The sequence below is a fragment of the Zonotrichia albicollis genome, chromosome 16 (assembly GCF_047830755.1).
Source record: "Zonotrichia albicollis isolate bZonAlb1 chromosome 16, bZonAlb1.hap1, whole genome shotgun sequence".
Taxonomy (NCBI): Eukaryota; Metazoa; Chordata; class Aves; order Passeriformes; family Passerellidae; genus Zonotrichia; species Zonotrichia albicollis.
Window position 1 is genome coordinate 15548825 of NC_133834.1, and position 23257 is coordinate 15572081.

At 53.8% G+C, this 23257-nt stretch overlaps 1 protein-coding gene across 3 annotated transcripts in view; it reads left to right on the forward strand.

Annotated features, from left to right (window-relative positions):
• Nucleotides 1-23257, forward strand: part of LOC102073378 (ankyrin repeat and fibronectin type-III domain-containing protein 1) — a 241693-nt gene that overhangs the window by 28464 nt on the left and 189972 nt on the right. The gene's annotated exons all lie outside the window — the stretch shown is intronic.

Consider the following 23257-nt stretch of genomic DNA (forward strand, 5'->3'; position numbering starts at 1 on the left):
TGGTCCTGTGCACATCTGGACAGTTTTACTTCATCTGATAGAACAATTTCCCAAGCCTGTGGTAGCATTGGAAAAGTGAAAGGAGTAACCCAGGTTTTGTGGCAGCAGAACTTGGCTGCTCTTTGGCTCTGTCCTGCAGTGACAGCAGCAGGGAGCCTTTCCCAAGGTGGGTTTGTGCCCAGGCACCCTCTGTGCAGAGGGAAAAGCCAGGTGCCTCTGCAAAGGCAGAAGTGTGGGTGCTCATAGCTTCCTGCATGTACTTTCCTCAACCTCTTGGCCCGTTCTGGACAGCAAACCTCCGGCCAGAGGTGCTGAAATTCAATCCAGCCTTGTCCTGTGAAGGAGATGTGTTGCTGTGGCAAAGCCTGATTTTGCATGGATTTGGGAGGAATGCTGGGAACCACTCCTTCCCACCCTGAGTGCTGCTGCCACAGGTTGTTTTGAAGTGCTCAGCACCCACAGGAATCTGGTCTGTAGCTCTGCTGTCAGCTCCTGGCAGTGAGCCCTGCCCATGTGAAGGGGTTTGCCCCCAGGTGGCCTCATCTCTGGCTGGAGAGCACAAACTAAAGCACAGGAATTGCACTTAAAACATCAAAAAATGCTGTTTTACTGGGCTAGTCTCAGAGAGGTTGTGGAGTCTTCAGCCTTGGAGATATTCAAAACTCAAGTAGAAGCTGTCCTGAGCAGCTGTAGCTGGCCCTGCTGGGAAGGATCTGGACTGGGGGATCTCCAGAGGCCCCCGCTACCCTCAGCCCTACCATGATCTTCATTCCTGAAGCACTGTCTGAAGCTGGCTCCTGTGGCTGCCACCATTTGAGGAACATCTCCAGCTGCTTTGGCTCTTCCCTACCCTCCTCACTTCCCTCAGGGCCTGCAGGCTGAGTGTGAGTCCCAGAGTGCCCTGCAGCCAGGTGGGACAGCCATGGCCTGGGCTGGCTGGGCCAAGTGAGGGAGAGGATTGTCCCTGGCTGGGGCAGCCTCACCTCCAGGGCTGGGGACACTTTGGAGCACCACAGTATCAGAAGGGTCTGTGACTGTTGGAGTGTCCAAGGAGAGGGATGTGAGGGTGGGGAAGGGTCTCAAGGGGAAGCCACAGGAGGAGCAGCTGAGGGCACTTGGCCTGTTCAGCTGGAGGAGAGGAGATGGAGCACAGAGCTCCCAGGGGCTGCAGCTCCTCCTGAGGAGCAGCTCCAACCTCTGCTCTCTGTGACGAGGGACAGGGCCCAGGAAATGGCTGGAGCTGTGCCAGGGAGGTTTAGGTTGGATCTCAGGAAAGGTTCTTCCCCCAGAGGGTGCTGGCACTGCCCAGGCTCCTCAGGGAATGGGCACAGCCCCGGGGCTGTCAGAGCTCCAGGAGAGCTTGGGCACTGCCCTCAGGGATGCCCAGGGTGGGATTGTTGGGGTGTCCGTGCAGGCAGAAATTGATTCTTGTGGGTCCCTTCCAGTTCAGGATATTCCATGGCTCTGTGATTTTGCTCCTCAGCAGTGCAGGCCCCACATGTCTGTGGGTGTGTGGGACTGTCACAGAGCGCCCAATTCCCTTTGGTGTTGTCCTCTGCCTCCACAAAACTCCCTCTCTGGCTGCTAGAGCAGCACAGGTGAAGAGCAGAGTCATTGGGGAGAGAAGTGATGACCAAGGTTCCCTTTGGCTTGGTCAGGATGCCCTTGGTGGCCTTGGCAGTTGCACTCATCCCACTTGCTGCACTCTTTTTGTCTGCATCTTGCCTTTTACATTTCTGCAGTCTGCATCACTTGAGTGCACAGAAGTTTTCTTCCAGGCTTTCTTCTTTGCCAGAAATGTGATGTTTTCCCTGCACTTTGGGAGGCCAAGGATGCCTCGGCTTTGTTTCAGCTTTCCAGGCAAGCAGGGAAGAGCATCCCTTGGCTGAGAGATGCTCACCAAGTGAGCAGAAAGCAGTTCTGTAATCAGCTGCCTGCCCTGCCCTGCCCTCAGGGTGTTACTGATGGGGTGCTGTGTGGGGAGGGTGGCCAGGAAGGGCAGATGGAATGTTTTATTTGCAGGTCAGTTTAAGGTAAATCAGAGAGCAGCTCTGCAGCCTCCACTTTCCAATCTCTAATTTGCCCAAGTGTTTCTTAACATTGGGTAATGAACTGGGAGATTTGTTCAGTGCTTAAGGGCAAACCCCATTTGCTGTGTTGCAATAAAATTTCCTTGACACCTTTCTCCATGTCAGACACAGTGATTCAATCCATAACTGCTTCGGTGAGGTTGTAGCCTCCAATTTACAACCAGAAAAATAATTCTGGCTGAAACAGGGGTTTCCAGGCTTCCACCTGTGAATTGTCATAAAATCACAGAAGAGACCCTAAAGATCACCTCACTCCACCCTCTTGCAATGGGCAGGACATAATGGTCTGGAGTTTCTATGATTTTTCTGAGGGTAAGTAATTTTTGGAAGATGCTTTCTGCTGCCTTGGCAGCCCCAGCTGGGCCAGGAGTGAGGGAAGCAGTTCACTTGGTTGTGTGCATTAATTCAATTTCAGTCCTGGCTGGCTGAGAGCAGGAGCCCTGATTAGCAGGTGTGACTAAGGATGTGATGCAAATATTCCTTTTGCATCAGTGTCCAGCTCTAGTGAAGCAAAATAATGATGTGCACATCATGGTCTCAGTTGTGTTTTTTCCCCCACAAATTTGCTTTGCATGTAAATGCTGGAGCAGCAGCAGTTCCACGGTGGAGACTGAAGCCAGGCTCAGATTAGTCTGAAATTCAGTGATGCTGAAAGCTGGCAGACGCCTTTTCCTGTCTGTCACAGGGAGAATGTGCAACAGGCAGTGAGTGACAGGCATGTCAGGGCCTGGGGGCTAAAAGCACAGGTGTCATGAGCTGAAACAGAGGAAAATGGAGCACTTGTGCACAAAAAGCACTGAGAGGCCTCTTTTGAGTGGGTGAGTTTTCCCTCTTTTATCCCTAATGGAGGAAATCTTGATGCTGAAGGTTTCTGTGCCTGACCCTGTACTCGCTGGTATTTGCTGACAAAATCCCAGTGAGCATCCCTCAGGGGAGCTGCCCCATCCCATGAGAGGGGCTGTGGCTCCCACTGGCCAAGGCTCCCTGTGTTCCCCTGGGACAGCAACCCCTTCAGCCCACAGCAGAGTCTGCTGATGGTGTCACCCCTTTAGCCCTTGTCCTTCCCAGCTCCATGCTCTCTGCAGTGCCGGCTGGCCCAGGACAGGTGCTGGGCTTTCCCCCCTATGGTGTGACTGATCCACTTCCCACTCCTGGGAGAGGGTTTCTGTTTCCCCAGCAGTTTGTGCCTTGGCTCCTGAACAGGGCACATCACCTCTCCTGACACCCCAGGCTGCAGGCTAACAAGCATGAGGCTGTGTAATTAATAAATGACCATCAACATGGCAGTGAGTGAATGCATAGGGCACTCTTGCCAAGCTGTGCATGTCTGCTGGGGTCAGGAGGAAGCACAAATAAATTTTGGCGGCTGGTGCCAAATAGAGGGGAGAAAGGATATATGAATGTGGAAGCCCATAGTTCCTATTCACACATCTGCTTTTTACTGCTGAATAAGAAATTAATGTAATCCATTAGCTAATGCAATCTCTCATCAGTCCAGTGATTGATAATCATCCCAAAAGAGGGCAGCACGTCCTGCTTTAATGTCAGAGCAAGAAAGGGAGGTTTGTCTCCTCACAGAGAGAAACTCAGGCTCATGGCTGCTGGGATCATAGAATCTGAAATGGTCTGGGTTGGAATGGACATTAAAGATTATCTCATTCCACCCCCTGCCATGGGCTGGGATACCTTCCACTATCCCAGGCTGCTCCAAGCCCTGTCCAACCTGGACTCAACCAGGACCCACAGCCCTGCTGGGTTCCCTGCAGCCCTGCCAAAATGTGCCTTGGGCACTTCCAGGCATCCGGGGGCAGCCACACCTTCTCTGGGCACCCTGTGCCAGGGCCTGCCCACCCTCATGGGGAAGATTTTCTTCCCAATATCCAATCTAAACCTTCCATCCTTCATGTTAAGTTCCTCTAAACTGAGCTCATTGCTCAGGCCTGAGAAAGGGTGAGCTGAGGCTGCTGGGTGGGACAGTGCTGGAGCAGAGGGCCCTGGGGTTCCTGTCCCTGTGTGGCTGGGAAGCTCAGCTGTGCTGGGCATGGGGCTGCTCTCCTGTGCAGGACTCAGGTGTCACTCCCCTGTCACTGAGCGCTGCTGGTGTGTGGGGATCACCCAGGGCAGGCTCTCTGTGCCTCTGTCCCTTGCAGGGGCACAGGCTGGCTGGCAGGCACAGCGTGGGTGGCTGTGTGCTGGCACACAGACTCTGGGCTGCCCAGGAGCTGGAGCTGTGACAGTCCCTGGGGTGAGGGGGGGATGGACCCTGCAAAGGGCCAGTCAGGCCTCGCTCCCTGAGGAGTGAGAGCCAGGTATCTGACAGTCTGACTGCAGCAGTGGCTGAACACATCTGTTTAATCTCCGTCCATTACATCACTTTCCAGAGTGGGGAAAACAGTTTTCCTGATTCCCTTTATATTTGGTGTTGTTTTTTGCATTAAGTTGCGGGGAGAGTTTGCCTTTTCAGGGAGGATCCCTTTGGAATCGTGCTGGCTGAGCTGTCCTGGCTGTTCAGCAGCCATCAGTGACCACTGCTAAACATTCCCACCTGTGAGATCCATGCTGAGGCCTCTGGAGACTGACCCCAGGGCTGTGGGGGTGAAGGCAGGGTGCTGTTGTGTGACATGGGCAGCAGTGAGGACAGGCTGCTGGCTCACTGCAGGCAGCAGAGCTGGGAAATGAAGGAAGTGGGATTAAACCTGTTGTCCTTGGGGATTTGTTTTTCTGCAGATGGAAATCATTGCTGGCAGAGATGTGAAGTGCAAGTGTTGGGGAGGGACAGGATGGGCCAGGTCCAAGGGCAGAAGCACAGGCCATGCTTTTCTTTGGTCCCCTGAAGGAACTCTTTGGCTCTCTGCCAGTCTGGGGGCAAAAGAAAAACAGGGATGATAGAGGGATTTAAGCTGGGATGTGTCAAACCATACTAGAGGAGGGGCTGCCAGAGAGCTGGAGAGGGACTGGGGACAAGGGCCTGGAGTGATGGAAAAAGGGAATGACTTCCCACTGCCAGAGGGCAGGGATAGATGGGATATTGGGAAGGAATTCTTGGCTGTGAGGGTGGTGAGGCCCTGGTACAAGTTGCCCAGAGCAGCTGTGCCTGTCCCTGGATCCCTAAAAGCATCCAAGGCCAGGCTGGACAGGGCTTGGAGCACCTTGGGGTAGGGGAAGGAATTCCTGCTCATAGCAGAGGTGGAATGAGATGAGCTTTAATGTCCCTCCAAACCCAAACCGTTCTGTGATTGTATCAAACCCCCTGTCTTGGTGTTCTGTTGCTGTGACAGTGCTCTCATGGCCCTCTGTGTGCTCGCCCTTGCACGAAGGGATACCTGTGAGGGGCTCATGAGTGGGGCAGCAGGAGAAGGGGGTGTTGGACACTTCTGCTGCTCTCTGCACGTGGGTGACCATCTCCAATGAAAAGCAGCCAAAGCACTGGTCCAGTGATGGAAGTGTCCCCCATCTTCTCCCCAAAGCTAACTTTGCCTTAGCACACACAAAGGCAGGTCTGTGTCCCTGCCTTGGCAGGCTGTCCTGGCCCAGCGGTGGCTTTGTGTGCCCCGGAGCTGCAGATGGGCTGCAGTGAGTGGCTGTCAATGTGCCATTGTCTGTGGCCTCCCTCGGGGGATGGGCAGGGGGTGCTGGCCGTGCCCCCCTTGTGCTGCTCTGGGTCCTGGCACTCCGAGAGCCCAGCACTGCCTGGGGGCACAGAGCTGCTGTGCTGGCCCCCTCTGCCCCCCAGGTCCCCTTGCTCCTGCAGGACCTGTCCTCTGGCTGCCCCCCCACAATGGGAGCAGGGAGAAGGGCTCATCCCAAGAGCACATGGTCCTGCTCAGATGGCATTGCACCAGCCTCGCCTTTGCCATCTGCACTGCTGCCATGTGGGTGAGAGAAAGGTGTTGTTCTCTTATCGTTGTTATCATATTTCTAAAGTCCCATACCTTCTGGGTGGTTTTCTCTCACACACAGCTCTTCATAGCAGTGTTACTCCTACTTCTTCATCAAGGCTCTCCCTGACTGGCCAACCCAGCCCCTTTTATCCTAGTTATCTTCATTAGCCACAGCTGCCACCCAATTAAGGACATCACAGCTGCAGCCCATTTAGAACAACTAGGACTGGGGCAAGGCCACTTATACAGTACATATCTTTTACTAGGACTCCTACTATAGAAAGGGACGTGGGATATCCCCATTCCAGCAAGGTTTCAGTGCTCCTGCCACAGGACAGGGGGATGGAGCCCCTTGGAAAGTGTCTGCCCCACCAGGTGTAGGGACCAACCCTCTGCATTGTTGCTCCCTGTGCTCTCCCTTTGTCTATGTCTGTCTCAGACTGCAGAAACAGAAGGTGGAAACCCCAGCCTGTGAATAGTGCATGGACAAGCTGGGGGTGCTGGAGCTGGGACAGGGGCTTGGTGGATGTAGATTCACACAGGGCCTTGGGGGATATGTGCTGTAGGTTCTCCAGGTGCAAGGATGCACTGCAGTGTCCTTCAGGTTAACCCAAAGGAAGAGACAAGCAGGTGTGTGGTCAGGGAGAGCGTGGGAGGAGCTGCCTGTGGACAACATGGCCTTTGTGACTGCTGTGAGAAGGGCTGGCACAAAGCAGCACGTGTCAGGTGGGCACAGCATGGGCTGTGTCCCTTGCCTGGTTCCTGCCACCCTCTCTCTTTGGGCCTGCCTGTGAACACCTCTTTGGCTGCCCAGAGGTTGTAGGAACAGGGGTCAGGGATGTTTTAATGCCTGAGCAAAGGTGAGAACAGGTTTCTGTGGGTTCCTCTGCCCCAGGCTCCTGGCAGAGCCCAGTCCCTCTGTGTTTCCTTCCTGCATCCTGTCTGCATGGGGATGCTCGGGGGGGTCTGGCAGCTGTCACTAGAGCCCTCTGCCCCCTTTCCATGCTCCCACAGTGGAGTTTCAGGGTGAGCTCTTTCCTTGAGAACTGGGAAACTGCAAGCACTGGCCCTGTCTCTGATCCCCCATGCAGCCCCCGTGCTCTCTGGATGAAGGTGGGAGGAGAGGAGGGAGTAGCAGGAGACTGGACCTGTTTCAGAGTGGGTCCCCAGGAGGGAAGAGATTTATGTCCCCATGGTGTGTGGGCTGGGCACTGCTGCTCCTATGGCTCTGGCCACTTGTGGGACTGGGATGCACTGCTGGAACACCTCACCTGTGCCCAATCCTCTACCCTGTCCTGACCCCACTGCCTTCTTCCACCCCACCTCTGTGTGCTCTCTTCACTCAGCTTAGACTCTCTTGGGTGGCCAAATATCTGTATCTATCTCATGGAACTTGATCTTCTTCAAGAATTACTTCTTCATTTTCACAAGGGTTGTCTCCTGAGGAGGCAGACCTCGTGCTTTTGGAGCATTGGGTACAGCTCCTGCTGCAGGAGCATCTGTCCCCCAGTGCCCTGTGGGAGTGGCTGCTGTCCCTTGTGCCCGGGGTCCTGCCTGCCCTCTGTGCTGCTGGGCACGGGGGTGGATGGTACCATGTGGGTGGGCTGAGAGAGGCTTTACAGAGGCTGCTCTTCCTCTGGTGCTGTGAAATCTGGTGCTCCTGGGGGTTCTGCTGTGAGCTCCATGCCTGGGTTACAGCTCTGCGAGAGGGAAAACGCCTCTGCAGAAGATGGTGGTTAAGACATCAAAGGCATTGAAGCGGGAGGGATGTAACAAATGCAATTGTCATGGGGTGCTTCCCTCTCAGTGCTGGGTGTGAGCTGTATGAGATGGAGAGAGATGCTGTGCACAGAAATGTGCTCTGGTGGTGTCAGAGGCAGCTGAAGTGTCAGAGATGTCAGGATGACAAGGTGTGATTCCCATCTAAGCTCTTGCTACGAGGTGCTGGCTCTGGCCTGGCAGGGAGAGGCAGAGCGGAGTGCTAATCCCTTGGGAGTGAGCAGGAGGCACAGCACTAAGGCTCTTTTTCCTTTTTCTCCCCTCCCCAGTGCTTGTAGTTCTGACCTAGAAATTCCTCACTACATTTGCTGAGCTGGCTTAGTTAAAGACTTGACTAATTTCAGGAGGATTAATTATTCAGAGAGTGTGGTGAGGGAGGTTAATGTCTACTCCTAGCACTGTAGGCCAACCTGCTCAGGGTTCCTGGTTTGGGGACAAGTGCTGCTCTGTCCCCAGGTGTTCCAAGGGCACATCTGCTGTGCAGGTGCCTATTGGGGAGCACATCAAGATGTAGTTGTGGCTTGCTCTGGTCCTTCTATTTGTTTTCACTCTGTTTAAGCACAAAATCTAATTCTGGTCTTCAGTGACACAACTTCAGCTCATGCTGCTGTTCCTCCTCCCTGGAGGTCCCTGTGACTGTTGTCCCCAAGGCCCTGTCTCAGCCTTCCTATTTGGGGTGGGCACCTCCACCTTGACCAGGGCTTTCACAGTGGGCCTTGGCCACAAGGATCTCTGCAGTCCCCTGGGGTGAGGCTGCCAGCAGCAGAGATCTGCTCTAGGGCTGGGCTTTGGGGGATCCCTGTGCCCTGTCTCTGTGGGTGGGGTGGTGCTGGGCCTCCCTGCAGATCGCTTCCCAGGCTACCCAGAGGCACTTTGGAGGAAGCATGCAACACGCTGCAGTGTGGGTAGTACTTGTTCCTTTAAAGCCACGTTGTTGTGCTCAGGATCATTCCTCAGATGTGCAGTGACAGCAGCTGTTTTTCAGGTTGCAAATAGCTCCATGCCCTGGAGAGTGTATGGAGGAATGTATTCCCTTGATCTCCACAGGCTCTTGATGTGCTGATGAAAGCAGGTTCCCTGTTTACCAGCAAAGTAAGGGCAGGTTGGCAGTTTCGCTCCTTTCTGTGCTTTTCCCATGGTGTTTTGGGAGGAAGCAGTGTGAAGAGGCTGTCAGCAGCCCTTGGACCCATCTGCAGTGCTGGGGGGTGACTCGTGGGCTTGGTCCTTCACTGCAGTTGTGGGAAGCTGGTGGAGAGACACAGAGCCCTGCTGGGTTCCCTGCAGCCCTGCCAAAAGGTGCCTGGAGAGAACACGAGCTCCTCAGGAGAACTTCTGCAGGCAGTGATTGTGTTGCTGTCTCTTCCTCAGCACAGGGACTTTGGCAGGAGGCTGAGTTTGTCCTGGACACCATTGTACAGGCACAGCTGTCACAGCTGGAGGAGCTTGGGCCACCCAAGGTTCTGCAAACCCCCTTTTCAGAAGGCAGTGCCCAAAACGTCTGTTTCCCTGACCTGTGTGAGCAGGCAGCTTTGCTGGTAGTGACTGCAGTGCTTTTTGTTTGTGTTTTAGCAGAATGATTGCAATAAACAGGGAATGATTTATTAATAACCTGCAAATAGCTGCTCAGCAGCTGAGCAGGGGGATGTGTTTGCGCTCTCTCCTTGGCCACAGGGAGCTGCCAGAAGCACCAGTGTTCAAAGCTGACTCGTTCAGCTGACAAACAGGGGTGTGCAGCTGCTGGGGCTGCTCCTGGGGCTGCAGGCACTGGGTGCTGAGGCTCCCCCCAAACCCAGCTGCTTTCATGGGGCAGCACTGAGGCTTTGGGCAGGGTTGCTCTGCTGGATCTATGCTGGTGCTCGTAGCAGAAGAATGTGGAGGTGAGGAGTGCTCTGCCTGCAGCAGCCCCATGAGCTTTGTGAGTGCTGGGGGACAGAAGTGAGGAGCTGCTGTCACCCCAAAGGGGCAGCCCAGGGCAGTGCCCTGCAGCCTGCCCGTGCCTCCCACACCGATGGCAGGAGTTGGCATTTCACACTAAGTCATCATCTCAGTCTGCAGGCATCTCTTTTCCAGTTTTCCCAATTTCTCTCCATGGTGGAGTTTGAAAATCTGTGAGCATCCTTGCTTGGGTCAGAGCAACTGAATTTTAGCTGTTATTTGCTTCTGTAAGTCCACCTTCATCTGGGTCCTGCAGGAGCGTTCACACAAGCTCCTGAACCTTGAGGGGTTTAAAGGGAATGGGGAAGGGTTGGGAGAAGAAATGAGTGGCTCAGCTTCACCCTGCTATGGGAAGCTGGGAGGATGTGGAGGATGAGGACAGTGGTGGGGAGTGAGCAAAGGACAGGCTGTGTTTATGGAACAGAGCCCAGTCCTGTGGCATGGGGAACGACACCACAGGGTGGTGCTTGGCTGCATGGGATGTTTCCAGAGCCAGGCTGGGACTGTGGAATGGCCTTTCCAAGGAGCAAAGCACCATTACAGCAGTGAAAGTGGTGGGGGAAGTTGCTTCAAGCACCCATCTCCAGGTGAGTGCAGCCCGTGGGAAGCAAACTGCATCAGAGTTCCACTGTAAAAGGAGTGTTATCCACGAGTGTAACCTTCCTCCAGGCATGGTGTGCTTGTGAAAGCACCTGGATCTCTGCAGTGGAGCATTCAAGCCAGCAGGTTCCCTTCAGCAGCTGTAAGCCCAGAGAGCAGGAAGGAGTGTGAGATGTGCAGGTGGCTGGACCTGGGAAGTCACACTCAGGACCTGGAAATGCTCCCTGCATCTGTGAGTGAGCCCAGGGTGTCAGCTCTGGTTCCCTGGGCAAATGATCTGCAGGTGCCTTGTGCTGGGTGGATGGGTTTGCCCTGCAGAAAGGGCTCTGTGGATGTCAATGGGAACTCTGCTGTGTGAACTCTTCCCCTGCATCTGCTTCCCCTGGACAAGTCCAATGTTTTACTGCTCAGGTTCTACTGTAAAGGTTAGGGTGTGTTGGAGTCTGTGCTGCTTAGGAAGTGGCACTTGCTGCACCCTCAATAATGCTGTACTAAACTGGGTTATCTCTCCAAAGCCATGAGATTCTTTAGCATATGATGTTCCTGATGCTGTGACAGCCTGTGCTCCTCTGCTCCCATCAGCCCTGGGTGAGGGAGCCAGGGTTAATTCCTGCCTGCTGTCAGAACCAGCAAGTGCTTTGGATTCCAAAGTGCCACAGTCTGCAGGGGGATGGCTGTGTGGGGACTTGCTCTTCTCTGGGAAGGAAGATCCTGTGAGGTGTTGAGGCTCCCTGCTGCCCCTGGCCTGGGGCTGTTTGTTCTGTTCCTGCAGCCTTGGGAGCCCCTGGGTTCCAGTGGGAAGCAGTGAGCGTTCCTTTGCCTCTTCCCTTGGAATCAAGGTCTGCCTGGCTCTCCGCAGGCATGGCACGGCTGTGTCTGCACATTTGCTTTACTGCTGATGGAGCTGCTGCTTTACCCATTGGTTCCTGCATCCAGAAAGGGCTCATGAGAGCAACTGCAGCTTTTCCTCTGCTCCACAGGGCCGCTCGGGTGCCCGGCTAGCTGCACTGTTTGCTGGATTTCAGCAGATGAAAGGCGCGTTTTTCTTAATAGCCTGTGTAATTTTTTCCAAAGGGACCCCTTGCATTAAATCTTTAATCCAGCCAGCTGCTAAGGGAGAAGAGTCAGTCTCCCTGCCTGTGCTGTGGAGCTCTTGCACTGCCCTGATGTTACCCGAGAGGCTTTTCCCCTCAGAGTGGTTGGAGCTGGTGCAGGTGGAGCCTTTGGGGTGGCAAAGGGCCTTGCTGCTCCTCTGCTTTCTCCCTGTCCTTTGCTGTAGTGCCACATCCACTCAGTGCCAGGGAAGCAGGATCCTCTCTGTGTTGTGTGTACTTGGGTCACATCAGCTGGAACAATGTGGAGATAAACTGCGTAGGATTTGGGATGTGCTGTTGCAGGGCTGCTACCAAAAACCCCGTTCCAGCAGGTTGCTTCTGCTTGTGATTTCTTTTATTTCCATGCTCAAAAATCCTTGCTTGTCCCAATTTCTTAAGAGTTTCAGGGTTGCTGACTGTCATGTTTTGGCAGCTTTTTTTATAAAACGCCTTTTGGAAATGAGGTGACATTTTGCTGAGCCTGGTGCTGCCTGCCCTGCTCCTGGGCAGGGGAGAGGGAGGGCTCTTGCTAACCCAGCTCACACTGTCCCATCCTGCTTGTGCTGATTTGATTTTTATGTTGCATTTGCTGCATGCTCTGACCTTTTCTTCCTTCCTGTCCCCTGCTTTCTGCCCTCACAGCATTCTCGGTGAGGCAGGAGTAATTTGGGAGGAAAGCCTCGTTCATTTTTTGTGCACAACCATGGGTGCAGCTGTTGATTGTGCTGGCAATTGCCTTTGATAGAGATTTACAGAGACAGTGACCCCTGAAAGAGTAAATCGAAGAGTCAAAGCTGGTGCCTGGGGGGCACCTTAATCTGATGTGTTCCTCTGCAAATAGTGGGCAGGTAACAAAGACATATCTGCAAATCAGGCAGAGTTCAGCAGGGGATGCAGCTTTCCAAAGAAAAGGGGCCTGAGGATGGCTGGCACATCTTCAGACTTATCATAGAATCATGGAATGTCCTGAGTGGGAAAAAACTCACAAGGATCATGGAGTCCAACTGCTGGCCCTGCACAGGCACCCTGACAATCCTACCCTGTGCCTCCCTGAGCTCTGGCAGCCTTGGGGCTGTGACCATTCCCTGGGGAGCCCAGATATCACTGCTCACCAGAGCTGTGAGGCTGGAGGGAGGGTTATTGACCTTGGATTGCACAGCTTGCATCCTGCAGCTGTAGTTCTGCATGAGGCTTTTCTGTGGATGAAAAAGATGCTTTGCATCTTTATTTATTTATTTTTAATTTTCATGTTATCTATTTTTATTTGCATCTTGGTGCCTTGAAAAAGCCATTTTAGCTCTGAGCATGTCTCTGTGATCCCATGGCTGGGTTCTTGGGATGCCAGGACCTAATCTGGGGCCAGAGAAGCCCTGGCCCTTATCCTGCTCCAGGGCTGGACTCACTGCCTACATCTGGAGGCAATTGAGGTGGATTTCAGCCATGACCAACCTCCCAGGCAGTGGCAGATGTGCCCCATGGGTGACACCTGGCTCAGACACTGCCACTCCCATGCTCTGGGCTAAGTGTCTGTAGCAGGAAAGCTGCTCTAAGTGCCAGAGCCCTATTATCACTTCATCTTATTCCTGAGCCCCGTGGGGCTGCTTGTGCTGTTCCAAGAGCATTCATCCATGAGCGTTCACAAGTCTGGCTGCTCTCCTGGCAGCTCCTATCTCTGCCTGGCTGGGATAGCACCAGCCTGCCAGCAGTGACAGTGTGGCCTGTCTGATTTCCTCCTTGCTCCATGCATGAAATGCAGAGTGACCTTTTAAAACTCCTGGATGTGGGTGAGGATTTGTCCATAAGGCATCTGTGGCCTGCCTGCTCTGCATCTCTGGGGTGGCACGAGGATGTTTGTGCTGGGGAGGATGTGGGTCACATTATCCTGGTGACTGTCCCTCCTGCAGGACAAGAAGCTGCTTCCCTGGTGGTATTACTGCTGCTCTAATCTGCTGCTGCAGGGTTAGGGGGGCTGGTCCTGCCGAGCAGCATTCCTGTGTGGTCACTCCGTGGCTCTGAGCAGCATCCTGACACCAGGCAGGCAGGCAGGGACACCTTCCCAGCCCTGCTGGGAGCACCAAGCAGAAAATAATCCCCTGGCCCCTTTAGGTCCCACCTGTTTGTGGCAAATCTCTGGCCAACAAGGAGGCTGAGGGCACAGATTGCCATGTGCCACTGCAGTGCCTGCTCCTGCCATAGCCCCACAGCGAGGGGGCCTGGGGTTCTCTGCACAGGGAGGGAAAGCTGAGCTTTGGTGGAAAATGAACGGCTGGAAAGACACAGCTGAGTTGGAACCATGGCCCAGCTGGGCAGAGCCTGAGGATATTGGAATGAAAAAGCCCCAGACTGTTTTTGGCAGCCTGAATGCTGCAGGGCAGCGCGGGGTGGCCTTGCCCATCAGTGTGAGCTGGTTGCCCTCACTCTGTGGCCCTCATCTGTCTGTGCTCTGCAGCAGCTGATGTGAAGGAGCCCCAGGGGTTTGCTGAACATGCCAGAACTGCTACTTCCTGTGGGAAAGCTATGGGCCCCAAGATGAGGGCAGAGCTGTGGTGGGACCCATGGAGACGAGCCATGTGAGGCTGCACCAGGGAAACCCATCAGCTTCTGCATTTGAAATGTGGCTGCCTGTGTTCAGCTTTTGCTTTTTATGTGTTGCCAGAGGGCTGCTGTTGGCAGATCCTGGTGATTTGGAACAACTCTGAAGAGAATGTTGAGGGCTTATGATTTTGGGGAGGTTGTGACTTCTTTTTCTAGAATTTCTTTTTAGGCCTTTGGGAGTGAGTTGTTTTTCCTGCGTGTCCAAGGCCCCAGCTGACACTTGTGGATGTGGATTGGGGGCTCCTTGCACTGGAAGTGAAGGTTGGGGTGGATTTGGGGGTCTGACAGTGGACAAGATTGTGGTGTGACAAAAGGGCAGAGAGCTGCTGCCAGGGAGCTGGAGACCAAAGCAGTGACATCCAGCACTGGACAACTTAAGATGCAATCTTCCTTTTTTCCTTCCTTTTTCTTGTTTTCCTCCTTTTTCTGTTGAGGTGTTACAGATGGGGAAACATCTCCTGTGCCCTCATGCCAGCCTGGACCAGGTGGGGAGCTGTTGGCACCTGGGATAACCATGAGGAAAGTAGAATCCCAGGATGGTTTGGGTTGGAGGGATATTAAAGCTCAAATCATTCCAGGTTCCACTATCCCAGGTTGCTCCCAGCCCTGCCCAGCCTGGCCTTGGGCACTGCCAGGGATCCAAGGGCAGCCACAGCTGCTCTGGGCACCCTGTGCCACGGCCTGCCCACCCTCACCAGGAACAATTCCTCATTCCCAATATCCCATCCATCCCTGCCCTCTGGCAGTGGGAGCCATTCCCTGTGTCCTGTCCCTCCATCCCTTGTCCCCAGTCCCTCTGCAGCTCTCCTGGAGCCCCTTCAGGCCCTGGCAGGGGCTCTGAGGTGTCCCTGGAGCTTCTCCTCTCCAGGTGAGCACCCCCAGCTCTCCCAGCCTGGCTCCAGGGCAGAGGGCTCCAGGCTGGAAGCAGCCCCGAGCCCTTCCTGAGCCCGGCGGGGAGGGAGGGAGGGCAGCGCCCTGAGTTTTGCCGAGGTTCTGTGGGAGGGGACGTGTCCCGGTGACCGTGTGGGGTTGCACAATGGCGGGCTGAGCTCTGCCTGCCCCCGCGGCCCGGCCCGGATTCCGCTGCCATTCCCAGGGCCCCAGGCCTGGCCTCTGCCCCTCAGCCCGTGTGCCGTGGCTGAGCCCGGCGCCTCCGGGCAGGGCGGAGCGGGCAGGGCAGCTCTGTGCCGCTGCCATGGTGCTCCCGTGCCTCCCAGCTGTGCCTTCTGCAGGCCTGGGGCAGCGAGAGAGCCGGCTGTCCTGCCCGGGGGAAGGCAGGCACGTCGGACGGGGTCCCCAGCATTTGGGGGGCCAAGCCCAGCTCCCAGAGCTGCCTGAGGGGCTGCCGGAGGTGCCTTGGTGCTGCTCAGCCCTGCAGGTGCCACAGGTGGTGCTGCTCCTGCCGGGGCGCTGAGGGATGGCCTGAGGTGTGCTGCTGTCTCTGCTTGTGCAAAGGTGCTGCTGGCTGAGCAACGGCTCGCAGCAATCTTTGGTGTGCTTCAAGCAACGGCTTGCAACAAATCTTTGGTGTGCTTCAAGCTTTTTCTCTCATTTGGGGATACTAAGGGATAGATTCATTGGCATTTTAGTTGAAGATAACCCGTGTGTTCGTATGCTGACAAGAGCAGATGTAGTAAGTAGCCTGTTCTGTCACACACTTGTGATGCCGATTTAGGTATTTGACAGGGAGAACCACTGACCTCAGTGCCTTGTGCTCCACCATCTCCTCTCCCATGGCAGCTGGTAACTGCTGTAGAAATTGCCATTTCTAATTCGCTTTCTCTTTTAAGCAAAAGTGTTTGCCTCCTGTCAGTGGATGCTGTTTCCTAGTAGTGTCTGTGCAGAGCACATGCTGTGAATTATTTTTCTCACCACATTGACATCATGAAGCTGGAGGTTTGGAGGGTTTTCTGCGGTGGGACATGGCTGTGATGCTGGACCTCCTTCCTCCACGCTGCAGGCAAGGTGTGCTCTGCTTCCCCTGTGTCCTGGCACAGCTTGACAGACCCCAGTGGGGTGTTTGTAAAAGGTGTTGCCTTACAGCTGTTTTCCCCCCCTCTCTTTGGGGAAGGGTACTGAGTTCTGGTGGGATCCCAGTGGGCCCTTGACCCCAGCTGTTTGGCAGAAACCACCTTGGCTAAACCCTCTGGCCAGCTAGGACTTAAATGTTGGGGTTTGGATGTGCTGCATGTGCAGCGGTTCGAGTGCCTTTCCTGGTCCAGGCTCTGGCAGGATCCTAGGGTGCTTTGCAAGGGCTCGAGTGTTGTCTCCCCACAGTTCTTCAGGGCACAGCTTCTCATTGCTCCTCCCCTGCTGGGGGCTGGGGCAAGGTTCAAACCCCCAGCCCTGGAAGGAGTCCCCTCCTTCCCCAGCCCCTGTGTTGGGTCCAGTGCCTGCTGTGGGATGAATCAGCTCACGCTGGTGCTGAGGCAGTGTGGTTGGACTGGGCTGTGTTTCGGTTCTCAGCAGATCAGCTGAGCTGATTCATTTCTGCCCCTTTCTGCTGGTGGTGTGAGTTTCACAGTGTGACACAGACCTGTCCCACAGCCAGTTCCCATCAGCCTGCACAGACACCTCCCTGGGGTTTCCCTTCCCTCTGTCAGCATGGCAGCATCCTTTGAAGGCAGCAGCGAGGTAAAGGTGGGAATGGAGGTGAGAAGAGCTGATGCTGCACATGGTGCAGGATGGCAGGGTCTCCCTCCTTCTCTGCATCCTTTGTCCACAGCAGCAGCCTTGGTCTCACCACAGTGTCAGGTTTGAACCATGTGCTCCTGGCATGAGCATAGCATGAGCATGTGGAGCAGAGTCCTGGAAGCAGCCGGGTTCCTCAGGGCTCATGCTGGAAAATGGAGGGTTTCCTGGAGCCCTGGTGTGTGGCTGCCCCATGCACAGCTAGCCCCACCAACTTCCAGGCCTGTGGGTGTCCCTGAGGTGCCAGAGCTGAGGGAGCTGATGTGAGTGCCCCAAGCAGCTCAGCAGTGACTGGAGCTCTGTCCCTGCTGCCTGCATGTGGGGTGTGAGAAGGGACAGCAATGCCTTGGAGCTCTACAGCAGCAGAGTTCCTCTCAGGTGAGGAGTCTCACCATGCAACTGCTCATTTTGGTGGCACTGACCATCTGGGTAATTGTCTTTGTCCTGCCTAATGAGGCTTTAAATATTTTGCCTATATTGTGAGGGATCAGATGTGATTTGCTTTGTCAGTTGTCTTATTCTCCGGAAATAAGTCAAAGTATTTGTTTTCCTTTGGGTGCCATTTGGGTTCTGTACTCTGGCAGTCCTGGAGGTTTTAATTTTACACAACTAGCGTTTCAGAAGTTGTAGAGGTTTGTTTTGACTTTGTTTTAATTAAATTGCTATAACCTGGGGAAATCTTTGGCCTTAATTTAAATGGAAAGCCTTATTCTGAGTAAATCCAACATCCCTGTCTAGCTGGTGATTGTGCTGTTCAGAGTTTTGACAGGAAAAGTCAAAATTTTACTCCAGGCTTGAAAGTTTGCAATCATTGACTGCAACAGGCAGGGCCAGCTCGGTGGCATAAGAGCATTATGTTAATCTATTGTTTGAGGAAGAACAGATTTAATAGATTCTGTTTTGATGCAGAAATTAGATAATTACTGCTTGTGAGGTGAAAAGAAAATGGCTGCAAGTAGAAATGGTGTTGGATCCTGGGCTTGTTGAGGGTGTCCGTGCCCCTCTGGGCCAGTGCTTCCTGAGGGATGTGGTGCTTGCTTGGGAAGTAGAGAGGATTCAAACTCCCATGGGGTCTGAGCACCATCTCCTCCTGGGTTCTCCCTCACACCAACCCCAGCTGCCATCTGGGTCTGCTGCCAGGGCTCAAAGGTCCAGCTTGAGTTGTGAAGCCCTGGGAGGGAGAGGTGCTCAGGACTGAGCCTCCATGGCCATGGGATCAGTGGAAGGACTTCATACAAATCAGAAGGAAGCTTCAGCCTGTGGATGAGTCATTTCCCAGAGAGGCTGTTGCATATTAGGAAGAGATTTTTCCCTGGCAGGGTGGGCAGGCCCTGGCACAGGGTGCCCAGAGCAGCTGTGGCTGCCCCTGGATCCCTGGCAGTGCCCACGGCCAGGCTGGGCAGGGCTGGGAGCAGCCTGGGACAGTGGAAGGTGTCCCTGCCATGGCAGGGGGTGGAACGAGATGGGCTTTAAGGTCCCATCTAACCCAAATCATTCCATGATTCCCTGATTCTGGGATTTATCCATAATTCCCTTCCAAGCAGGCCATGCCAAGTGCTGAGAGGTCAGATGTTCATCCAGCTCATTTTGTTGTGTGTGAGGTGATCTCCTGTGCCTGGCTGTTAATTGAATTTTGATCCCTCTCCAGCCTGTGGCCACTGGTGCCCCCTCCCTGCCCTGGTGAGCCCCATGAGGGGACATCCCAGCCATGGGCACTCACAGGTGCTTTAGGAACCTCTGGGCACAAGGCTGGGGTGAAGGGAGCAGCAGGGGCTCCCTGGACAGCCACCATGGTGTGTACAGGAGCAGGGGGAGTGGGGACAGCACAGCACACAGTGAAAGTTGTGTGGCTGGGGTGGCTTTGCTGGGCACAACCCCTCCGTCCCCTTTCTGCTTTGTCTTTCTCCAGCCACAGCACTGCAAGTCCTGGCCCCTTTTGGGAGGCCTTGAGGGCTTTGTGCTTGCTAAGGAACCCCTGTAACAGTCCCCCTGGGTGTGACAGGGCTGGGGGGAGACACAATTGTCAGGAGGCAGCTGTGGGAGGGGGCAGCTCCTCCTTGGAGCTCTGCTGTCCATGGGATGTGAGCAACTGCATCGATCCAGTCCCCTGTTCTCCCAGCCTGGAGACTGCTTGCTCCATATTGATTATCATTTTTTTTCTGAAGACTGATGAATTTTGCTGGGCTCTAATTGCATGAATTATTCTCCTTTCCATTTTCTGAGACCCTTGATCATGTTAATAAGTTTTCCAATTTTTGCTTTTGGTTTTGCCAGGACTGGTTTTTCAGGGAAAAAGAACAACTGCTATGCAGTGAGCTGGGTCTGTTCCCAGGCTGCTTGAGTAAGTGGGGATTATACATGTCCCAGTTTATCCCACTTGGGCAGGATCTGGGGGGTTTGTCCCTTTTGTCTTTTTTGAAAGAATTTTAGAATTACAGGATGTCCTGACTTGGATGGGACCCACGAGGATCATTGAGTTCAGCCCCCACACTCCCACCCTGTGCATCCCTGAGAGAGTTGTCCAAACACTCCTGGAGCTCTGGCAGCCTCGGGCTGGGACCATTCCCTGGGGATCAAATGGATTTTGGGTGGATCTCAAGCAGGGTGGGGGCAGAGCCAATGGGGCCACACTGGGGAATGGCTCAGCAGAGGCAGAACTCCTTCTCCATCAGACAGACCTGCCAGCTCCAAATGTCCTCAAATAATCCTGCCTTTGTTTCTCCTTTGGCTGTGTTTACTCCCATTACCTCACTGCCAATGTTTTAGACTTTCTTCAGTCCTTTTGAACTCAACAAACTATTTTTAGGAGGTATCAACCAATTTTCTCTCCTTTTTTTTCACTTAGCAAGTATCTAAAGGCCTGTGTGACCTCCAGCTGCCCGTGCTGCTGGCTGCTTTTCCCTGCCCTTATCTCTTCCCTGCAAGCCTGAGCCAGGTTTTTATGCAGCAGTCAGGGAGCAGCACCAGGGACAGCCCTGCTTTGGGAGGTAATTATCCCTGTGTGCCCATGATTTAACTGCACAGTGCTGCCAGTGGGGAGAACCCTTTGAAATGGGATGAAATAACCTGGTGATTTCCATCCGGGGGTTAAAAAGGGAATTGGATTTCAGGAGCATGCACGTCCCATGCTGCTCCAAAAAGGGACAGCTGCTGATCAGCTGCTGCAGGTGGACTAGCACTGGCTCAGCACTGGCATCTCTGTGCTGGGGGCTGGGGCTGCCTCTGTGCTGCCACGCTGCATTTGGTGGTGATTCCATTTTTGAGTGCTTCTCTGGGAAGGTGAATTTCCATAGAATCATAGGAAGGACCCACAAGGATGGATCACGAGTCCAATTCCCAGCCCTGCACAGACACCCCAACAATCCCACCCTGGGCATCCCTGGCAGCGCTGTCCAAGCTCTCCTGGAGCTCTGGCAGCCCCGGGGCTGTGCCCATTCTCTGAGGAGCCTGGGCAGTGCCAGCACCCTCTGGGGAAGAACCTTTCCTGATAGCCAACCTGACCCTGCCCTGGCACAGCTTCAGCCATTCCTGGCTCCTGTCTCTGGTCACAGAAAACAGAGATCAGAGCTGCCCCTGTGCTGCCCCTCAGGAGGAGCTGCAGCCCCTGGGAGCTCTGTGCTCCATCTCCTCTCCTCCAGCTGAACAAACCAAGTGTCCTCAGCTGCTCCTCCTGTGGCTTCCCCTCCAAACCTTTCCCCATCCTTGTAGTGCAATGATCTCCCTATGTGATTCTGTGTTATTTCCAAGAAAGAGGATATTTTAATTTAATTTGAGAATGAGGGTATTTTACCTTAATTTGGGCAGCACATCTGGGTTTGCTGCTGGAATTAGAGTGGTTGTGCTAAGTGATACATTGGGTAAATCAGTAAATTGATGTGGCTGGCTCGTGGTAGGTGCCGGCACGGAAGTGTGTGAGTAATGCAATAGAGCTGGCAATTACAGCAAAGTGCCTGCTTAGACTGAAATTATTGAGCCTCTTGCACACTCTGCACTTTATTACAGCTGTGTTGAGATGTAGCACTTCCCAGAGGGCCCCACAGCTCTGAGAGCAAGTGTGCTGCTCCCAGATCCGTGCTGTTCCCAGCAGTCAGCTCCAGGAGCTCCAGAGGTGTTTCTGCAGGGTGCTGGGCACCAGAGAGGACCTGCAGTGTGTTGTGGGCTCGTGTTTGCACAGAGCATGGGCACATTTAGAATCATAGTGAAATGCTTTGATGAATTCTGGATGGAATCATTTCGATTGGAAAAGTCCTCCAAGATCACTGAGTCCAACTTTTACCTCAGCACTGCCAAGTCCCCTCATGTACCCTCACAGAGAGGAATTTCTTTCCAATATCCCATCTAATCTAGCCCTTGGTCAATAGGAAGTTATTCCCTCTTGTTCTGTCACTCCAAAGTCCCTCTGCAGCTCTCCTGGAGCCCCTTCAGGCCCTGGCAGGGGCTCTGAGGTGTCCCTGGAGCTTCTCCTCTCCAGGTGAGCACCCCCAGCTCTGCCAGCCTGGCTCCAGAGCAGAGAGGCTCCACCCTTGGGGCACCTCCATGGCCTCCTCTAGGTTTGTTCCAATGTCTCTTGTGCATCTGTTTCTTAAATCAGTTCATACTTGTATTTAACATATTTCTTCACATTGACATGTTGATAATTGGTTTTGAGCACCCTGTGAAATAATGTATTCCAATTTTATTTTTGTAGCTATCCCAAAACATTTGATGTTTCTTTGGTATGCTGGGTTAACCAGCAGTGAAAAATTTGGCCTCAGTCACTGCAGGTATATTTAAAATAGGGTGGAAGAAGTAGAATTAGTGCTCAGAATTAAAAAAAAAATTAGTGTTTATCAAAATTCTTCTGAATTGGCTGAAAGATTTGACTGGGAGCTGATGTGTGATATGAGTGGCCAGTTTTCAGCAGTGTGGAAAATTCCTGTCCCAAAGTCCTTTGAGGTCCCCATGGTGCTTTCAGATGATTTCTGAGGTGACTTGGAGGGGCCAGTCTCTCCCCAGCTGGCACTAATAGAAGGGTGATAAGAAATCCTCTTCCACCCGAGGACACAGATGTTCTTGGGGAATTGCAAGCTTCCTCTCACCCAGTTTTGGGATCTCAGCAGGTATTTTTCCCTTGTGGGAGAGGGACTCTGATGACAGCTGATGGAAACAGGACTCCCATGGTGAAGCCCTTTGCCGCAAGACATCCTGGGATGAGCAGGCAGCAGTGCCTCCTGTTCTGAATCTGTTCCTGATGAGCTGCTCAGGCTCCAGCTCCTCCTTTGGCCCACCTGGCAGCTTTTCTAGACTGGTGTGCTCTTGTCACTGCTCAGTGTCACCCTCCAGACTAGGACTGCACTTGTGCATCCTGCTGGGCTCCGTTCTCTGCATTGCTGGAGTTCTGCTCTCCAGGTATCAGCCAGCCTGGGATAGGGACAAAAGGGAAGGGAGCCTTAAACCAGCCAAGGGTTTGCTTGTAGAGATGGGGTGGCTCCTCCCACCATGGCTTCAACTTGTTTTAGTTGCTTCCCCCACACACTGGGAGGTCGGGATCTGGTGAGCATCCCGTGCTGTCCTGGGCGAGGGATAGGCTGTGGGAAGCATGGCTGAAGGAGGAGCAGGATGGGCTCTGCATCAGTTGCTCAGTGGCTTTTAGGGATTTGCAGCTCCCTGGAAGAGCCAGGGCTGCAAAGTGGACGTGTTTCACTGGTGTGGAGTGAGCCCTGGAGAAAAGCAGTTAGGGTCCTCTTGGACTGTAGGAGTGGATCGACAAACTGTCAGCTCAATAGAACCCCCTTTTCCTCTTTCCCTGCGTCTGCCTATCCATATTTAAGAAGTGTAATTGGAGCAAAAGCTGCTTGGGGAAGCCACAGATGTAACCAGATCTGGTTTGCTCACAATGGGCTTGGGAGCACAGGGACTGGGGGCTGCAAGGATGGTGCGAGGGCCACCTTCCAGGGCTGTCTGGCTTGTCCCAGTGTGCTGGCTGGCCGCAGGACCTGGCAGAGAAGCTTCCCAGTTCACACTTAGGATGTCTGAGCTGCTGGGATATAGCTCTGCTGATTTCTGCCTGGAAAAGCAATGTGGTTGTTTGCAGGCTGGGACCAGTGCTGGTTCCCATATCTATGATGGCTTCATTGTGTTTGGAGGGTTCTGAAACGGGCAGCGTTGGTCTCTAGGGCCTAAAGCAGTATATGTACAGAAATGTGTGAGATGACCCAGACAGCCAGGCTGTGTTTGACTTGTGGGTATTTTCTCCTCCCAGATGCTGCAGCCAGAGGTGTGAGATGGCTGTGCCAGGGCTGTGTGATGGCTGTGCAGCCCTGCTCAGCATCCCCCAAGTCCCAGCGCCGTGTGGCTTCTGATTCCTGCTCTAACATCTCCTCCACAGCTCCTCTTAAAAATCAGTTTATGTCTCTGCAAATTAAACCACTGTTTCGCTTATGAAGTGTTTCATTCCACTGATAAGTGGAAGTGGGAAGCAGTTGCATCGCTGAGTGCATGGCTGCAAACCCCAGCACAGCAGATTGTTAATGTGAAATTAGAGAGTTCAGCAATATCTTGGCAGATTGCCTCTGCTGCCTGATAGGAGGCACTGAGCTCCTCTGGGAGGCAG